Genomic DNA, 18,521 nt, shown 5'->3' on the forward strand with positions numbered 1-18,521 from the left:
TAAAATAATCTTATCTTATAAAGAACTTATGTAAATTATACAGGATGGTCAAGGAGTTCTGACATGATTAAAAAAATATCCATTAAAGATATAGATAAATGGTATAAAGCATTTAGAAAAGGAGGTTTGAACATTTCTTTTTTATTTGCTATAAAATTTCTACATGCTCTCCTTTAAACCTTTAGTGATGCCGAGGATGTCAAGCCTATATAGCATTGCTTGCCATGTTATTTGTAACATGGGTGTTACAAAAAATTAGATTAAGAAAGAAAGTAAAATGAATGGAAGTAAACAAAAATCTTTGAAACCTTCTCTTTTAAATGCTTTAAGTTGTTTGTCTGTCTTTAACAGCTTTTTTTAAATACTTTTTTCAAAAAAAAAAAAGTCAGGACTTCTGGACCACCCTATATATTTCCATGTATCTAACATTAAACAAAACGTCAAATATACTTTTTTACTTTGCAAACGCCAATTTCAAACCACTTTAACATAACATAATTTATTTGTTATGTTATGTTAAGCTAGTATTTCTAACAAGTTCTATAAAAAAATTTGAGACATTTTTGTCCAACAACTCAGTAGCACATAAATTACATCTTTCATTAGATTCCTTATATACAGTATATAAAACAGACAAGATAATTGCACAAAATTCATTTTTCCTCTTCAGGTTTTCATAAACATCTATTTTATGAGAAAAAAAAATTACAATTTGACATCAAGAAAAATAAAGGACTAGACATCTTTAGAAAGAAAAAACAGTGATGGAAAAATGACTCTTATTCGCTTATGAATCTGAAATAGCATCTTATATAGTAAAATAGTTACATGCAACTCAACAAAGTATGCTCAACACAAATTATCAAAAAAAAAATTCTAAAGTATCAAATAGAAGGAACTATAACACCTAATGTTTCCCTTCAAAGTCAAACCTAATTATCCATGCACATCAGAATCAGAGGCAATATTTAAAAACATTAATTTCCATACCTACGAAATAAGGTACATACTCAATTCTGGAGGCATGTCATATTCAAGTAAATATGACATTTCATTCTGTTAACACAGAAGCAACTTTTTCTTTGAGGTCCGAAAATTGACTATGAAAGGCATATTTTTGTTCCCATTGCACATTTGTTTGAATTCTCTCAGTTACCTGCTCATTCGTTATGAATTTTTTTTTGTAGATTATTGATTCTTTATAGATCTTTAGTTGAGCCCAACTTTGGAAAGGTTTAAAAATAATTTTAATTTTTCAGACGCAAAATATGCTGCATCACAAATATGAAATTACCAACTATGGTACACCATAACGAGTAGCAAAAACAGTTATACTGCTTAAAAATTGGGTAATGGACAAATTGTTTTATTTATCTCATTTGTGAGACATAAGGCAGTGCTATTTTTTTTCCACGTAGAGCTGCTTCTATATGAAAGGTAAACTTGAGTGCATTAAAAGTCTACTTGCATGGTGGTTAAAGACTAGATAAATTATCAACTTTGATTATATTGCACACAATCAGTAGTTCCCAACTGTTTTGCCACGCAGAGCTATTTTTAGCATTTCTATGTGGAGCTCTTAAGGTCTCTTTTCTGATTTACTTTATTTTTTTTTCCTGGAGGAGCCTTTGAACACCTGGGAATTGCACACAGGGACCTTGGGGGCTCTGCGTAGCACAGGTTAGGAAAAACTACACTAAATTACATATTGGAACAAAACTCACACATACTACAAAAACAGAAGACCTTTGGCAATTTCATAAGTAAAATGAAATGAATGTGACCCTGCAGTTTTGTGAAAATTAAAGTTGTTTTAAATCATTCTAAATCAGGGGTACACAACCTACCTCCCACCTGCCAAAGGAGGGGGTTCTATTCCGCCCACACGAAAGGCTGGTTGAAGGTCATGGTGTATAAATATCCATGACAAAAACTGGAACGTGGGTAATGCTTTCTTGAACCTGGCCTCGCTGCCCTTGGACTCAGGGATTAGTCTTCTTTCTCCCCCCCCCCCCCCCCGTCAGATGATTTGTCCAGTGAAGGATGTGACATTAGGCTTATTCTAATTATCCTGTATAACCTTAAGGGTGGGTCAGGAGCAGCTGATTATATTTGCTTTATAAAATACAGAAAATCTGGATTTATACAAGATATTGCAAATTATCACAAAAAAAAAATTGTCTTTTCCAGGTAAGTGAAGTTGCCAATTGTGGCCAAAAAAATTTTTCGGGATAAGTAAAGTTGTAAATTATCACTAAAATTTAAGAAAAATTGCCAATGATAGGAAGCAGAGAGCTACTGCAAGTCGCAATGGATTAAAATGCAATTCATTGAAAAAAAACCGAATATGCGTGACAAATATGCGAGATGAATGTATTATATGACTGCAATTACATATAATTATGGCAGTCATAATTATTACTTTACTTATAAGTTGTGAAAATAATTTCAATCCTTGATTTCAGCAATGAATAAAAATTCAAGTAAGCTTAGTTGAAATTGCAAGAAATTTTATGTAAAAAAAAAGTTTACGAAAATGCTCCATAAAAAATACAATTCACCCTATACCTACCAGTTTCTAGCTCGTGAGCAGCAGAAAACCGCATATCTGGCCTGTGATAAGAAAGGTTGTGCGCACCCCTGTTCTAGACTATTCTACAAATAATAGGGTTACCAGATATTCAATCTCAAAGTAGGGACACCCCCTTGGTTGCCAACATTTTACTGAGAGAGACATCAAGGTAAAGGTACATTGTGCTTATCAAAAGGTTTTCATCAGGGACCAAAAACTGGACATGTATGCAGGTTTATTTCTAAATTCATGGTTTCTCCTTGCTTTGCGCCATAAAATATTATGACTTGCAATAAAACTGAAGTTTTTGAAGCATTGATGCCTGCAATGTTTTAAAAAATACAAATACTGTATTTTATAAAAATATGGTAAGGACAGAGACACGACCTAAAAGATAGATACATCTGGTAACCCTAACAATAACATACATTTTCTGCATTTTCAATGTGAAGATGGCCTATAATTAAATGTTTTTTGGATATAAATTACATGGAACTTCATCAAATTGCTTAACATGTGCAAATTCTAAGACAAACTAAACACATCTTAAACAAACTCTCAACAGTTAAACACACACAAAAATTGGTCTAAAACTCAGTCTAAAAATTAAGAACAGTAGGCATCCATCAATAAAAAAGATTTGTCATTAAGTAATTCAAAACTATATAAACTATGCAACACATATTTACATTATATATTTTCTAAATTGACCATAAAATACATTTATCTATAAATTTATCATTCGTGATTTAAAAAAAAAGTAGTTGCACTTGGAAATCATCAGTTTTCACTGAAATAATGAAAATTCAACAATAGAAAAAAAAACAGAAGAAAAACTGCACATAATAATCACTAGAATTCGACAAATGAGTCCGAATGGGACACGATGTGCCTGCGAAGACTGCTTTTTTGTGAGAAAGACTTCAGACATCTCGGGCATTTGAACGGTTTTTCCCCAGTATGTGTAACCATGTGAATCTGTAAATGACTTGAATTATTGGTTGAGTAAGGACACAGTTTACAACGATGGCGTTTCAGAGGGCCGTTTTTCCAAAGATAGCCGTAGCCCCTTGGTATCAGCTGCACAGAAGAACTTAAAATGTCTACTAAGGATACACCATCTGAAACTTGGAAAAAAAAAAGGTTTAATATGAAAAGCAAGAAGCAAAGAGCATCGCAAACAAAAAACACAAGGCATCTAAATGCAGTAAAACCTCTCCATTTTGTTGACAATGGTCGACTTGAAAGAGGGTTGACTGTTAAAGAGGGGTTTAAAATGCATAATTTTATCAAACAAGGGGAAATTATCATTTGGCCATAAAAGAGGGGTGTCCGTTAAAGGGGGTTTTACTGTATCATTCATTATGAGCTTAAAATTATCACTTGCCATTGGAAATTTGAGAATATTTCAACACAAACTTACACAGAAATTCAGATAACTCCAAAATATACTGAATAACATAATTTTAATGAAAATAGCAAATACAATAACAAATATAAATCCTGGCATTCCCAAAATAAAAAAAATTCCATAAATTTCCAAGAGTCAATATGACAGTAGATTTATATAATTTTTCGGCTATAAAACTATGCATAATAAAATGCTTGTATAAAATAACTCACATCTACCAGGGCCGTCATTTCAACTTTTCCAGGGGGGGAAGGGGGGGGGGGGGACAAAGAACATGTGCTCAATGTATGTATATATATACCATTTCTAGCGTATTTTCTAAAGCGGGGGATCCTCCAAATGACGGGCCTGAGTATAATCTAATTACAGTACACTCTCGATAATCTGACCATACGCTAGTTTGGTCCGTCCAGTAATCTAGCATTTTTCAGGCAGGTTTTCATTAAATATAGAAGAGGAAAATATGCCACTGCAACTGTGTGTGCAGTTTATATTGTTAAAATGGGCTTTCTCAATTAGTTTCCAGCAATCCGGCACACCTTGGTCTGATATGTGAGAGTCTACTGTACTTGAACATTCATGACTAATTAAATAATTATAATTGTTATAAAAAATTAAAAATCACTTAAAAAATAAAAAAGTTATTTATACTCTTTTTTTGATATTTTAAATTGAAATCTGTTTTTTTGTCGATTTGTAAATGATGAAAGCATTATAAGTTGCAATACCTACCAAAATATTAGTGATAAACCATGAACACTGACAACATTATCATTCACTTTCACATGAATTTCAAATTTACCATTTTTGGAAATAAAAAAAACAACAAAAAGAGGTAGAATTTTCAAAATTACGAAGCACAAGTGGAAAGAGAATATATAAAAAAAAATCTTATTTCGGTAAAAAATTATACTTATAAAAAAAGTGCAAAAATCTCACTGCGTGGTCAAATTGACTCCAATTTTGGGAAAGTCATGGTACAACATAAAATAAATAAAAATATACATAAAAATTTCACAAATTTCCCTTACAAAACCTTGTTTTTTTTTTCCTTTTTCGCTTCTTTTCATTCATTCCATAGAAAGTTGTCTTAGATTTCTTTTCACATGCAAGAGCAGATTTTCAAGATTAAAAGATGGTTCCTAATAACCAAGAATAATCACGACTCTGTTGAGATTCATGCATATAATGTGAAAAATATTTACAAGGTTTGTTCAGAAAATGACCCACCACAATTTTTCGAATATAAACCAATGAAACTGGAGAGGTGTTGGTTGATGCACATATGTAGGAAGCCGTAATGAGCATGTTTGAATGTGTCAGAATTTTCCCCTGCTTGCAGATCACAGATGAGTAAGGAAGTGCGAGTACCATCAGATTTTCGTTTTTGACAAAATGGAAGAAAAGCTTGAATGCTACTGCATTGAGTTTTGTGTAATACTTGGTGATTCTCTAATGGAAATAATCTGCAAGATTCAACAGGCGTTCAAAGAAAAATCAATGGCCACCACATAGATAACAAAGTGGTACAACTGTTTCAAAGATGTGGCAACACATCAGTGGAGAAACCACAGTCACGTTAGTCATCAGGACCATAGTGTGCCTTCTTGGAGTCGATGACAGACTTTTTCCTTCTGGAAGAGGGGGGGTCCTTGAAAAAATTACGCTCCGGAAAAGAAGGATTTGTGGCCCTGTAGTATTACCAAAATATTCTGAGTCACCTTCGTGATGCTGTGGGACGCAAACGGCTGGACCTGTGGGCAACCAGCAGCTCTATGAAAGGCATCCATCTATTCTTCACATTTGGTACAGCATTTCCTGGACAAACACAACACACCTGCGTTGTTGACACATGGCTCTTCCTCAAGTTGGAAAATGACCATGAAAGGAAGCCAGATTTCAATGAAACAAAAATCTGACAGTGCGTACCAACATTTCCTTCCCCCATCACCAATTTGCCTGTGACTAGTAGCTTCTGTAGGCAGGGAAAAATTCAAGCATGCACATTAGGATCACCTACATACGTACACCAAACACTGCTTCCCTAGCTTCATTGGCTTATGCAAGAAAAATTCTGGTCAGACACCTTATGGAAAAGACCCCTCGTTATTAGCATGAAAAACAATTTCTCGGACTCGTATAGTCAAACACCAAGCTCCCAATTATTTTCCTGATGCACAAGCAAAAAGCATGTGCCTATGTAAACTGTAGGTTCGGGAGAAGCTCTTTCCACACTTCAAACAGGAAAAAGGCCGCTCTCCTGTATGAGTCCTCAGATGAGCTTGGAAATTTGGTTTGAAGTCAGAGGAATATACACAATATGGGCATTTGTAACGCTTTGAAGTCTCGCCTTTCCAATGTAACAGTTTTCTTCCATCACAAGTCCATGAGTCAAAGTACTGTTGTAGGTTTTCTCCACCTAAATAAATTTATCAGACAAAACTATGATGAAGATTTAAAAAGGCAAATATTTTAAACATTAAACAATATTTTTATGTGATTAATACAAATCAGACCAAAAAAATTTAATCATTAACTTTTAAATGCTCTCAACGCTATTTAATAGTGAGCAAGCTGCTGCATTGCTAATAGATGATTTGTGATGCAGATTTAAAAACAAAAAGAAATCTTTCTTTTGTTTATAATGGAGTGGTATATAATAAACTTTTTTTCTGATTTTTTCAACTGAAAGTTCTTTTCATACTCTTCATAATTTTTCCAACAAACTTAAACTACACATATTGGCATCAAATCAAGAGCATGCCGATACCTTTGTGCTATGGAGCCTGTTCTTTTATCATCATCCTGTGTCTTTTCGAATGTCCATGAGAAGCAGATGCAACTTCCAGGATACATTTAACATATCTTGGAATAAACAGTGCCGCATCCAATTTCTCTTTAAGGCAAGAGATTGAAACATTAGGACATTCTCCTACATGTAAGACTTTCCTGCTTGAACATAGATAAGCTGTCTGTGTGTTTTGTTATCTCATTTGCTGCCAAACACTGTCTGTACCATGACTCCCACATCCTGGAGTAGGACCCTTCCTATAGTGAATTGTCAAAAAACAAAAAAATGAGAACCAGCTGGAGCGATCTCTGTCAGCCATCTTTGTGGGGGGCCATGGTCTGACAGTATACAGGGTGATTCTATAATTCCCCCTACTACATTTTACTGGCAAACCATTGATCCTAGAAGCATACTTCTAATTAGAAAATTATCCAAATACCGTGCAGAACTGGGATATGTTATTCATGTTGCAAAAAGTTGTAGTTATTGATATAAAAAAATTAACTTTTTATACTTACATTTGGATACCATCCTCAAAAACCCAATTAAAAGAAATTAAGTTTTGCGCGATTGATTTTTTGCAATTTCTCCTGGGGCAAAAAAAAAAACAACTTGTTTCTAAGTGCAATATTTTCCGAGGTATTTGAATTCAAAAACCAGAGGAAAGTAGAGAAAGAACAGCATAAATCAGGGGAGTGAAGCTTCCGTTTCTTTTTCCCACCTGTTCCCTGTTTTTTTAAATTCAATAGCTTGACAAATATTGATTGCACTTAGAAATGTGTATTTTTTTCTTGTTGGCCTCAGGAGAGACATTGATGGACCTGTAAGGCTGGGATTACACTATAAAAGTTTTATAAAAGCACTTTTACAAAACTTGAAAAACCACCAATAAACACATCAGTTACATCCACTTAAACGTAACCAATGCGCTTATCAGTTGCATTTTAAAGTTTGATAAAAGAACTTTTATCAAACATTTATAGTCTAATCTGGACTTTTGAAGCATTTCCCGGGGGATGGGTGCGTCTGGATGTCCAATGAACCTCTTAAATTTTGAAGAGGTACAAAAGTAAAAGAGCGAACTGACAAATTTGCTTGCATCCGCAGAAGAGACAGGGAAACAACTTTTTAATTAGGATTTTGAGGGCAGAATGCCCGTATAAAAAGTTTTTTTCATTTTAATAACTATACAGCCCCTTGCATCATGAATGACATCTGAGTTCTATATGCCATTTCAAAATTTTTCCTAACTAGAAGTATGCCTCTAGCAAAGGTTCGCCAGTAAAATGTGGCAAGAGGATTTATGAAATCACCGTGTATGTAACTGTTGTAAGCAAAATTGGCTCTATCTAAGCTGTCGAACAAGTGCCATAACAATGGAGGATGCGCGGCTTGTAAACTGATGAGTTTAACCCCTTCTCTTACAAGCGAATTGGCGACAAATTTGGATCATCTCTATTTGATGAAATCAGCAATAAATATGGTAACCTTGTCCTAACAGTTAGCAGCAGTTTAACATTAGCATATAAGCATTTACAAACAAGACTTGGTAAAATATCGTAGGGATTTAATGTTGTATCGAGTATCATCATAGTGAGATTTTCACCGTGCAATGAAACCTCAGATATAGTGAAACAAATATTTGTTCTCAAGATTTGTTATAGTGGGTTTGACTGAATTATTAAACATCAGCAATAGATTATCATTAGATAACATCAGCAATATTTGGCAAAACAATAGACAAATCATAAAAAAAAAAAAAAGAATTCTTTCTAAATTTAAAACAACTTATGCAAACCAATCAAGTGTTTGAATTCATACTTATATTTTAAATTTCAGAAATAAAAATAATAAACAATAACAAAATAAAGCAATTCAAAAATTTATACATAAAAATCTTAATTGTTTTAATTGTTCAAGAACAATCATGATCAAACTGTCTTGGCTCTTACATGTGCAGTGAAAAATGCACTTGTATAAAACACACATAAAATGATAAATTACTGAACAGCAAACAAATAGAAACTTATCAAAATTAGAATGAAAGAAGTGTTTCACAAAAAAAACCTTTATATCCAAAAAAAGTTTTTATTTCATGACATTCTGTATAACAATTTGAACAAGAAATGCAGCTTACACGCTGTTCTGCATGAAATATACATACAAATGAAGATTATTTATATCAGAGATCCCCAAAAGCAAGTGCAGCAACACCCTGAGATTTTCCAGCTTCGAGGCAGGAATGTGAGCTCCATTTGTCTCCCCCATTTGAAAAAGTCTCTCCACGGAGAACAGGCAGGCCTACAACATGATACTGACAAAACATGAAAATTCAAGCATTTCCATCTCTGCTTCAAAAAAATGGAAGCCAGACGGCAGCATGAACATGAAACAAGCGCAACTCGACAACATAAATATGTCAGGAGCCAAGCACACACTCAGAACACACATTCTGGCATATGGCAATTCTTTAGAAATTCCTTAGAGGAATGTGTACGAGGTGCATGTTCAGTTAAGTACCAGTACCACCCTGAGATCAATGTGGGGTTCTTTATGATATTACAAAGATAAAATTACACTGAACATTTGTAATATGGCTATGACTCGTAACTAGTGCATCACAGCAATTAAGGATGCTGCAGATTGGGCACAGGTGCAGCAAAATATTTTAGATTCTCAAGGATGTCATGAACACAAAAGTTAGGGAATCCCCGATAGATGCTGGGATTACACTAAAAAGGTTTGATAAAAGATCTTTTACAAAACTTGAAAAATACAGCCAATAAGCCTATTGGTTATGTTTGCCTGCTATACCTATTGGCTGCATTTCTCAAGTTTTATAAAAGAATTTTAATAACAATTTTATAGTGTACATAATAGCAACCTATGAAAAAATATAAATGTGAATGTACATTATTTATTATATAATCAATCTGAGTGATGTTTATAGCTACATTAGAATTTGGTAGATATACTGGTCAAAGTTCTAGCCGCAACATTAGAAGTTTTGGGTTTAACATCACCTTGACTTGGGGTAAGTTACTCAACAGAAAATGGAAGAATTCCACTACTTGTACATATTCATAGTTAAAAAAACCGCTGTAATCTTCAAATTATTTTTTCATGATATTTTGAGAACATACAAAGACTTTTGAGAAGACACCATTATTCGTTGGTGTCTTCTCAATATTCTTGGGTAAAGTGGATCAACTCTTCTATACAAAGACTTCACATACATCACAAAAGTTCGAGAAATACTGATATGCGACCTGTGTTAGGGAGAGACACACATTCAAGCTCACTTTTTCATTACTTTGTATCAGAAAATTAAAATATTTTTCTAATAAAACGAAATTCTTTCATCATTATAACACAGACATAAAAAAACTCAAAAATAAAACTAATGCAAAGGCAAACAGAAGGACAAATATGAATTTGCGGCAGCCCATCGAATTATTATCAAAATAGCGGTGGCAATAAGAAAAAGACACCAAACACTTTTCAAGCTTGCTGTGTGCAAAATTAGAGTCACAGGCAAAAATAAAGTATGAATATGTGAATTACAGATAAGAAAATGTTTTTCTGCATTCTGAACATTTGTTGCAATGACCTGAGTAACACAGAAAACAATTTACATAACAAACTTCATCTGAATTTCATTTAGCTTTCACTTTCAACTCAAATAACATGTTACAACGGTTGATGATATTGTTATAAATATGTGCAATTCTTGTAAATTAATGAATAGAATGTAAAAATCAGCTACTATCAATTTCCTTCAAATTTCTTGTGTTTCATGATGATGGGGCCATCTTCAAAGAAAAAATATAACTGCTGTATTACCACATTCTGACACTTACATTGGTTACCAAATAATTTCGTAACTCTAAAAGGCAAAGTGGAAAAGGTTGCATTCATAGAAGTCAAACAGTGTGGTTAGAATATCCAAACATACTTTTTCCTCAAGCAATTAGAAGATATCTATGTAACCAACACAGTGGGATCTCCATTCAGCATCATGATGATTAGACAGTGACACCTTGGCTATCAAATTTTTTAGCAAACAAAGATTTTTTTGTGATTTCATCTGCCTTTCCCTAACAAATACGGATTTGGCTAACAAAGATTTTCACTGATATGAATATACATGCTAACAAAATGGTCGCACAGTGAGCTTAATTTTTACACCAAACATCAGAATTACTGTCACTAGAGCCCAATTAACTCTCATGTAAATCTCAGAATTCTTTTTTCATATGTACCTACACTTTTTTCTGAAATTAATGGAACCATTTCATGTAAAATGAAAGATTCAGCTAATAAAAAATGCATTAAAAAAAAGGTGCCTATGTTTTCAGACCATGTGTTCTTTCTGTGCAAGACTCAACATCAAGCTGAACAGTCTGGGCATTATAAGAGATAATCTTTTCCATCTGCATATATCAGACACAGAAATGAGCGGACCAAACCATAAATAGATGGGGACACCTATGAACTTAACTGGGTCGTGTCAACATGAGTTTTAGTACACCAAAGTTGGTGTTGGTTGTCTAAATTAGAGTAAAATAAAAAGATCTTCACAGTAGATCCCATTGTTAAATATATCATTCCCAATATATCACAATTCCCATCTTCCATTTTTCCAATTTTAAAGCTGTTCATTTTAGCTGTCACTCAGTTCTTGTATTTTTTATAGCATTCCTTGGTGTTTTAAAAAGCTTATCTATAAATTTTGGGCAGAAGCTGAAATGATTCAAAATTATGTTTCAGCTAATACGATTTTGGGATAATATTTTTTTTAGTCATTTTTGTTTTTTTTATATATATATATAGTCGAGGTATTACTGTATTTTTCCTTTGAAGATGACACCCCAAACACAGGAGGAATTTGTTTTTTTTCTTCCATCTGCCTTTACCATTGGTTTTCATCTCAAGTATGTTAATATCAAGAAAATACTTGCTTTGGCAGTACATATACCGAAATTGAAACAATACAAAGGAGTAATAATAATACCAAGAAAAGGCTTTCTATTTTCTTATTCTAAAATTCTTTCTTATCACTAAAAATATTGCAAGACTAAAAATTCTTCCAAACTGAACACAACAGTATCACCATTAAAGGCATTTTACACCCCCCCCCCTTCCGAAGTGCATTACACCAGAAGTGTGTATGCGTGCACTTAATAGTGTACATGCATATCTAGTGTTTTGTGTGAAGTTAGTGCTGCCATCTATAATTTGAATTCTGAGTGGAGTGCAAAAATTGAATCATTAGAGGAGGTAGACTTAGATAGGGTGGAGGCAGGAAGAGATTATATCAATTCATAGCCTACTGAGTAGTCATAAAATAACTTTGCTGATATACAAGTCTCTAGAAGCCACAAAAATAGATGAATGAAAATGAAATTCGAGATATACATGTTTCAGAGCATGTGCTCAAGAGTAAAAAAAAACAAAAAAACAGTACAGCCACAACAAAAATATTTAAAAAAAAATTAAATAGCAACACCCACTTTTATGCATTGCAATGTGTTTGGTGTGGTGAAAAACTATAATTGCTGTGGAACAGTACATGCAGCATGATAAACATCCATTAATGCTGACAAGGAAACACATGGAAATAACCAATGCAGACAAGGAAACATGTGGAAACAACCAATGCTATCTGCATTAGACTCAAAAAGTCCACACCAATCCCTTCGTAAGATCTTCTTTGTCTGCGTCCTCAAAGTTTATGTGGTACTACAGAAACTCTTCCGCTGTTCATGGTTTTTCATTGCATTGATCACATTGTAATGCATAAAAGTGAGTGTTGCAATTTGACTTTTTCAAATTTTGTTGCTAAAATTGTAATCACAAGAGCTAGGGTTTCGCTTTTCTTTTTATTCCCAAGAGCATGCTTTGAACCACTTATATCTAAAATTTCATTCACATTTATTGATATTTGAGACTAATAGGATTTCATACATTCGCAAAGTTATTTTATGACCACCCTGTGTATGCATCAGATCAATTGATTCAGTAATTAATGCTGGTACCAGGCATGGGGGAACAGTACCTCCTCCTTCCCTGTATCTCCACCCATTCGGGTTGAATATTTGTACTGTCTTTGTGGCAAGATTTTTTTATTGGCGTGATGGACTTGCACTAGTGCTTCTAAGTTAGAAACAACAGAAAAAAACTTCAGATGAGCAATGACTGTGGATGCTTGGATCAAACTGGGGAATCTGTGGCACAGAGAAGTACCTGTATGGCATCACCTGACTAGAAATGGAATTTTATTTCTAAGCTCTCTCAAACTTCTGAAATACGAAAAAAAAACACAAGTCTTTGCAATGACAGACTTACACATAAAATGAAATGTCACAAATATTGATGAAATTTGGCACAAAAGCTCTTCATGCAACACACACACAAAAAAAAATTGTCCAATGGTACCAGAGAAGCATTGGAATAAATAAATAAAAGTAGTCACATATTCGACATGTGGTGACATATCGTGTGTCTTTTCAGGTTTCCTTTCTGGGTGAAACTTTTGCCGCAAATACTACACATAAAGGGACGTTCACCAGTATGAGTAACATTATGAGCTTCAAGATGATAGTAGTTGTTAGACGAATACGTACATATTGTGCATTTATATTTCTTAGCAGACCCCAAAGACCGCAGACTGTACTCTGAGGAAAACAATAGGTCTTTAGTCATCATCTTATTCTTGCTAACTAATGAGAGAAGATTAGAAAAAGATGTAAAAAATCAAACTTCATGAATACAATCAAAATAGAACTTTGGAGCAACAAATTAATAAATCAATTTTTATCACAACCACTTTGAAAGGGGAAAAATAATTCAAACTTCTGATCATATTAATGCACATAAAATTCAACCACACACATCAGTAACATCGATTGCAATGTAAAGACAAAATAACGCTCACTGAACAGCTTATATATAATTGGAAATAACTCTAAAAGATAAATACAATGAAAGATAACATCAGTTGAAATAAAATGAAACCATACTGGCTTTTCAAAAAACAATTTATATTCATAATTCACTTCATTTACATGTTATTCAACAACCAATAATGAATGAAAATTGTTCAATGAGGAGTTGACAATAGAAAAAAAAATTACACAAAATGTAATAGCTATTAATATTGCATGAAATGATTATCCTCTCAAATTTCAAAACTTGTTATGAACAGACACGAGATGGCGTCTCATGTTACTTCTGTGAGCGAAACTTTTCCCACAGTACGAGCAATTATATGGGCGCAACCCAGTGTGAACATTCAAATGACTCTGCAGGTTTTGCCTATACTTTGTAGTATAAGGACATAAACTACACCTCAACAACTTTTCTCCATCGGCTTTCCCAAACGTGCTATATGAAACCCAATCATCTGGAATCATATGATATTCCTCTGCATGTTCTAGATGAAATAGGAAAAAGAGCTTAGTGAGCATTGCTTTTGATAAATGTTTCATCGAAATACATGAATATGAATAAATTACACAAATTCATAATTTTTGCACATTAATATTAAATAATAATTACACATTTATAATTTTTGTAGACAGGCCTATACAATGCCTATAGTACCTAACTCCACAATAAATTATGAAATGGTTATACAGACACAACACAATTTTTTTCGCATGTTTTCCATACCAAAATGAACATTTACATTATATTTAACATTAACACACTCAATATTTTTCTAGGAAAGAAAGTATAAATATAATCATGAGATTATGCTCATCATGAAAACTTATGTCAAAAATTGGAAAAAAATTGACATGAAAAAATTAGACATTTTTCTAAGAGGTCTAAGTGTCAAATAATACATAATAATCATACTGCGTAACCAATGGCTATAAAAAACCAACATTGGAGACAATAATGTATACATATATGAATTTATGAAAACCTTCAATAATATAGGGACTGCTGTTTGATATTCGGGACCTTACTTTCAGGCTCCATGGACCCACACATTAAAATGTCACTGACATTGGGGGAATACACATACCCTCTCCCATGTGAATGACTGTCATGCCCACTAGTTGTGTCATCAATGCAAAAAAGGGAATTTTAAAGTGAAACTTCTGTTATATCATTGTTCTGCAAATAGTGACAGACTTTCTAAATAAAATACAGTGGAACCTATTTGTTCCACAACAGCAGCATCATCCTACGACGAGCCCTCAGCTGACTAGTAAGCCTAAATTTCTTGGTAAAATATCCTATAATATAATGTTTTTTACTTTTCTTTAAATTTTTCTCAAGATTGTTCTACCGCAATACTAATTGGTCAGCAAAGTATGTTGCAGTTATGGTCATATTCTGCTTTAGGACCTGTTTCAAATAGAACATCAAGAGACAGAAATTCCATCATAGACAAGTTTTCATTTTATAAAGGCACGCATCAATTATCAATGAGCAGGCCCATCTCAAAGAATAGGGTCCTCTTGGGTATGGCCCAGGGACCTCACGGACATAGGAGACTTGTGATAATGAGATTCTTTACAATTTTTGAGAATAAGTACACGAATTGCTAGATAGACACTTTCACACTTTGTTAGATAGGGCTGCAGAAAATCAATATGTCCGGCCAATGGCCCTGTGGATAGGACTATCTTTGGATTATATTCAATGCAAATTTTCATCTTATACAGTGTCCATCTTAGACAGGTTTCACTGCGTAAATTAAATATAACAATATAAAACAAATTAATCTGCATTTTGTCACTGATAAGAATCAAGGCTTGCGTGAGAGAAAGACTGCAATGAAACCAATCATTTGAGTTCCTATATCCTCCAAGTACATGATAAGACTTCACTATGTCCCGCCACATTGAATGATTCTATTCATTTTTTTAGGTAAAGTGATTATACATCAAGAACTGCTGGTCAGCAACCAAGAGATCTCATGTTTGGCTTCTTTTTCTATATACGAATAAAATCGTCATCTGACATGGCATAATGAAGTGTCATCTTGTGCGTCGAGAACTGTACTTAACAATTAAATCAGGAGGAAAAAAAAATATCAATCATCATACAATGCACTGCAATTTTAAAGATAGGGCATTTTTGATAGCATTTCAATACAATTGGTTGGAATCAATAACATCGAGTCAATGATTTTCGCTTGTATCACTTGTTAAATAATAGAAAGTTATACAACAGATAAACTCGAAATTTTCAAACACAATAACAGACATTTTAAATAAAAGAAATTGCTTCAGTTTTTGTTTCGAATTTCAATAGTTCAAAACAGTAAGCGCATAGTACAAACATTGTTATCAAAATATATTATTCAAATGATTAAATGTATGAAAAATTAAGGGGGGAAAAAACAACTCAAGAGTAGCTGTTAAATATCTTGTTTAATAATTAAAAGTTATCCACTTGTGTTGATAAAAATTGATAGTAATCTTATCAGTGATATTAATATATTTGAATTAATTAACAAAATCACCGGCTGATTTGAAATAAATAAATTTATAAATTCGTTTCCCACTTGAAAATAATTATAAATAAACAAAATAAGCAGTGAGGCCAAAGTACAAGATGCAAACTCATCCCCTTCATAATAAACATTTTATAGGGGAAAAGTGTAAACAATCAGATGATATGCAAATCTTATCTCATCCCCCCCTCCCCACAATGTAATTTTTTCAAATTATAAATTTCATGTACGATGTTGGATTTTTTTCAGTTTTGTTTGTTATTTTTCACGAATTCTAGAAATATGGGGGAGAATATTTTTTAATTTTAAAAAAAAGTTAATCTTTAACAATCGTATCCCGGAGGATAGAAATTAAATTAACGAATCAAAAATAACTTAAGATTTGAATATGATTTATTATGATTAAGAAACTGTACTTGATTCGATGAATTGGGTTTAACAAATTTTGCTCCATAAAATGCGTTTTCGTCAGTTTTTAATCATTCCGAAGCTTCAATTTTGATATTTGTATGGTAATTTATCCGAAGTTGTTCAAAAAATTTCGAATTTGTTACCAAATCCATACGTTTTCATATAATACAATATTTAGTTGAGATGTGTGGCAACATACATGATGTGATTTTGGTTTCCTTTTGTTTACATTTTTCGTCGAATGTAAACCCAGTGCAGTTCGTGACAGATATTAGTTATTTTATGGTGTTTAATTGAATTGTGATGTTGCTGTTGTAACGTTTAATCCATTCAAAATTAATTTAAATGTTGTTCCGTAATTTTTTCTCAATTATATTTGAATATAAATTTTTTCTCTGTGACAAAATATGGGTAGCCTAAATAGAAGTTTTAGTGGGGCCAGTGCCGTCTTAAGGTTTTGGGCCACCCGGGCATGGCCCCGAGGCCTCACAAAAATTAGATCTGGTTAAAATTTTCGAGAATTTGGCTGGTAGGGTCTCACAAAAACCACTTTGTCCCTAGGCCCATGATGCCCTTAAGACGGCCTCCCACCTAAATAAGAATGTTTCACAGGCCCTAAGCATGGCCCCAACATCCTGGAGCAGGACCCCTAGGCCGAGGTCTTTGGCGGACCCCCCAAGCCAGACTTTTCACGGGCCCTTCTATAGTGGATTTATAGCGTGAAAGAATAAAAAAAAAAGAAAAAAAGATGGGGCCCCAGCCCCCCCCCCCCCTTGTGGGAGCCATCGCCCTAAGTTTGTTTGGCCCTGGTCTGGAGTCCTTGTAACCCTTGGGGGTGGGGCAGTAGTCAGTGGGGTTTAACAGTCATAAAATTAAAGCTGGTCTTTATTTAGTGTTGTGAACATTAGTGCTATTTTTATTTATATCATGCATGAAGAGATGGTTTTTTTCGGCCTGAAATAGTACCATGAAAAAAAAATACAATCTCTTCATACAAAAATGCCAACTGGGGCAAAAGTTGCTGTAATTAAGGGAGGCTGCTGTGACTCCACTCAGCGCTTCATGCTACTAATGCGTGTTATGAGGAATCGAAAAGTGTGTCTGGTGTATTGGTTAGCGCAGTATGCAAAGGGACCCGGGTTCGATTCTCGGAGGAGGCAAATCACTTCTTTCCAAATATCAGTTTCGGCATTAACATCCAGAAAATTCAATTAGTATATCATGCATGTTTATGTCGGCTAAGATAAAATAAGCGGGCATGTGTTAAATTTAGTGATTGTTTATTGTTGCCAACTGATTACCTTGGCACTTTCAAAATTTTTCCTAAGCAACACTAATGTTTTTTCAAAGTATACTTAGCTCTTCTTAAGTCATTTTAATTTCTTGTCACCAGCACCATTGTTATCGCCAGCTTGTTAGGTCTTCTTATTGTGTTTGCCATCATTGAAATTTATTGAGAAATAATTCAAAGCCCTGCACGTCATCATGCGTCATTTGCTTGTGAATTTTTCAATTTCTTTTTAGGGTGTGGTAGTGCAGGTGGATAAGATACTCACCTAAAGTTGCAAAGGATGTTCAGAAGTGTTTTGCGTCCTATACCTGATATGTGCCCTCATCAGAAACTTTCCTGGCATGGAGGTAGAACAGATACAGGGACAACATGACCACACAGAAACAAATATATCTACCATAGGGAGTCCCACATCCAGGGATTAGTGCACCAACCGCTCGGTGAATATAAAAAAAGGCAAAATGTTGAATGCTGCTGTTCGGAATCGGCAATAAATTGTATGTCTCGGCTTAATTAGCCCTTGTGTGCAGAAAAATGGCTGGTGTGACAAAAATGATCAAATGATCCATT

Source organism: Pholcus phalangioides, unplaced genomic scaffold (assembly GCF_987345545.1).
Source record: "Pholcus phalangioides strain wild (caught in Gottingen) unplaced genomic scaffold, Ppha-v1.0 ptg000003l_1, whole genome shotgun sequence".
In the NCBI taxonomy this organism is placed as follows: domain Eukaryota; kingdom Metazoa; phylum Arthropoda; class Arachnida; order Araneae; family Pholcidae; genus Pholcus; species Pholcus phalangioides.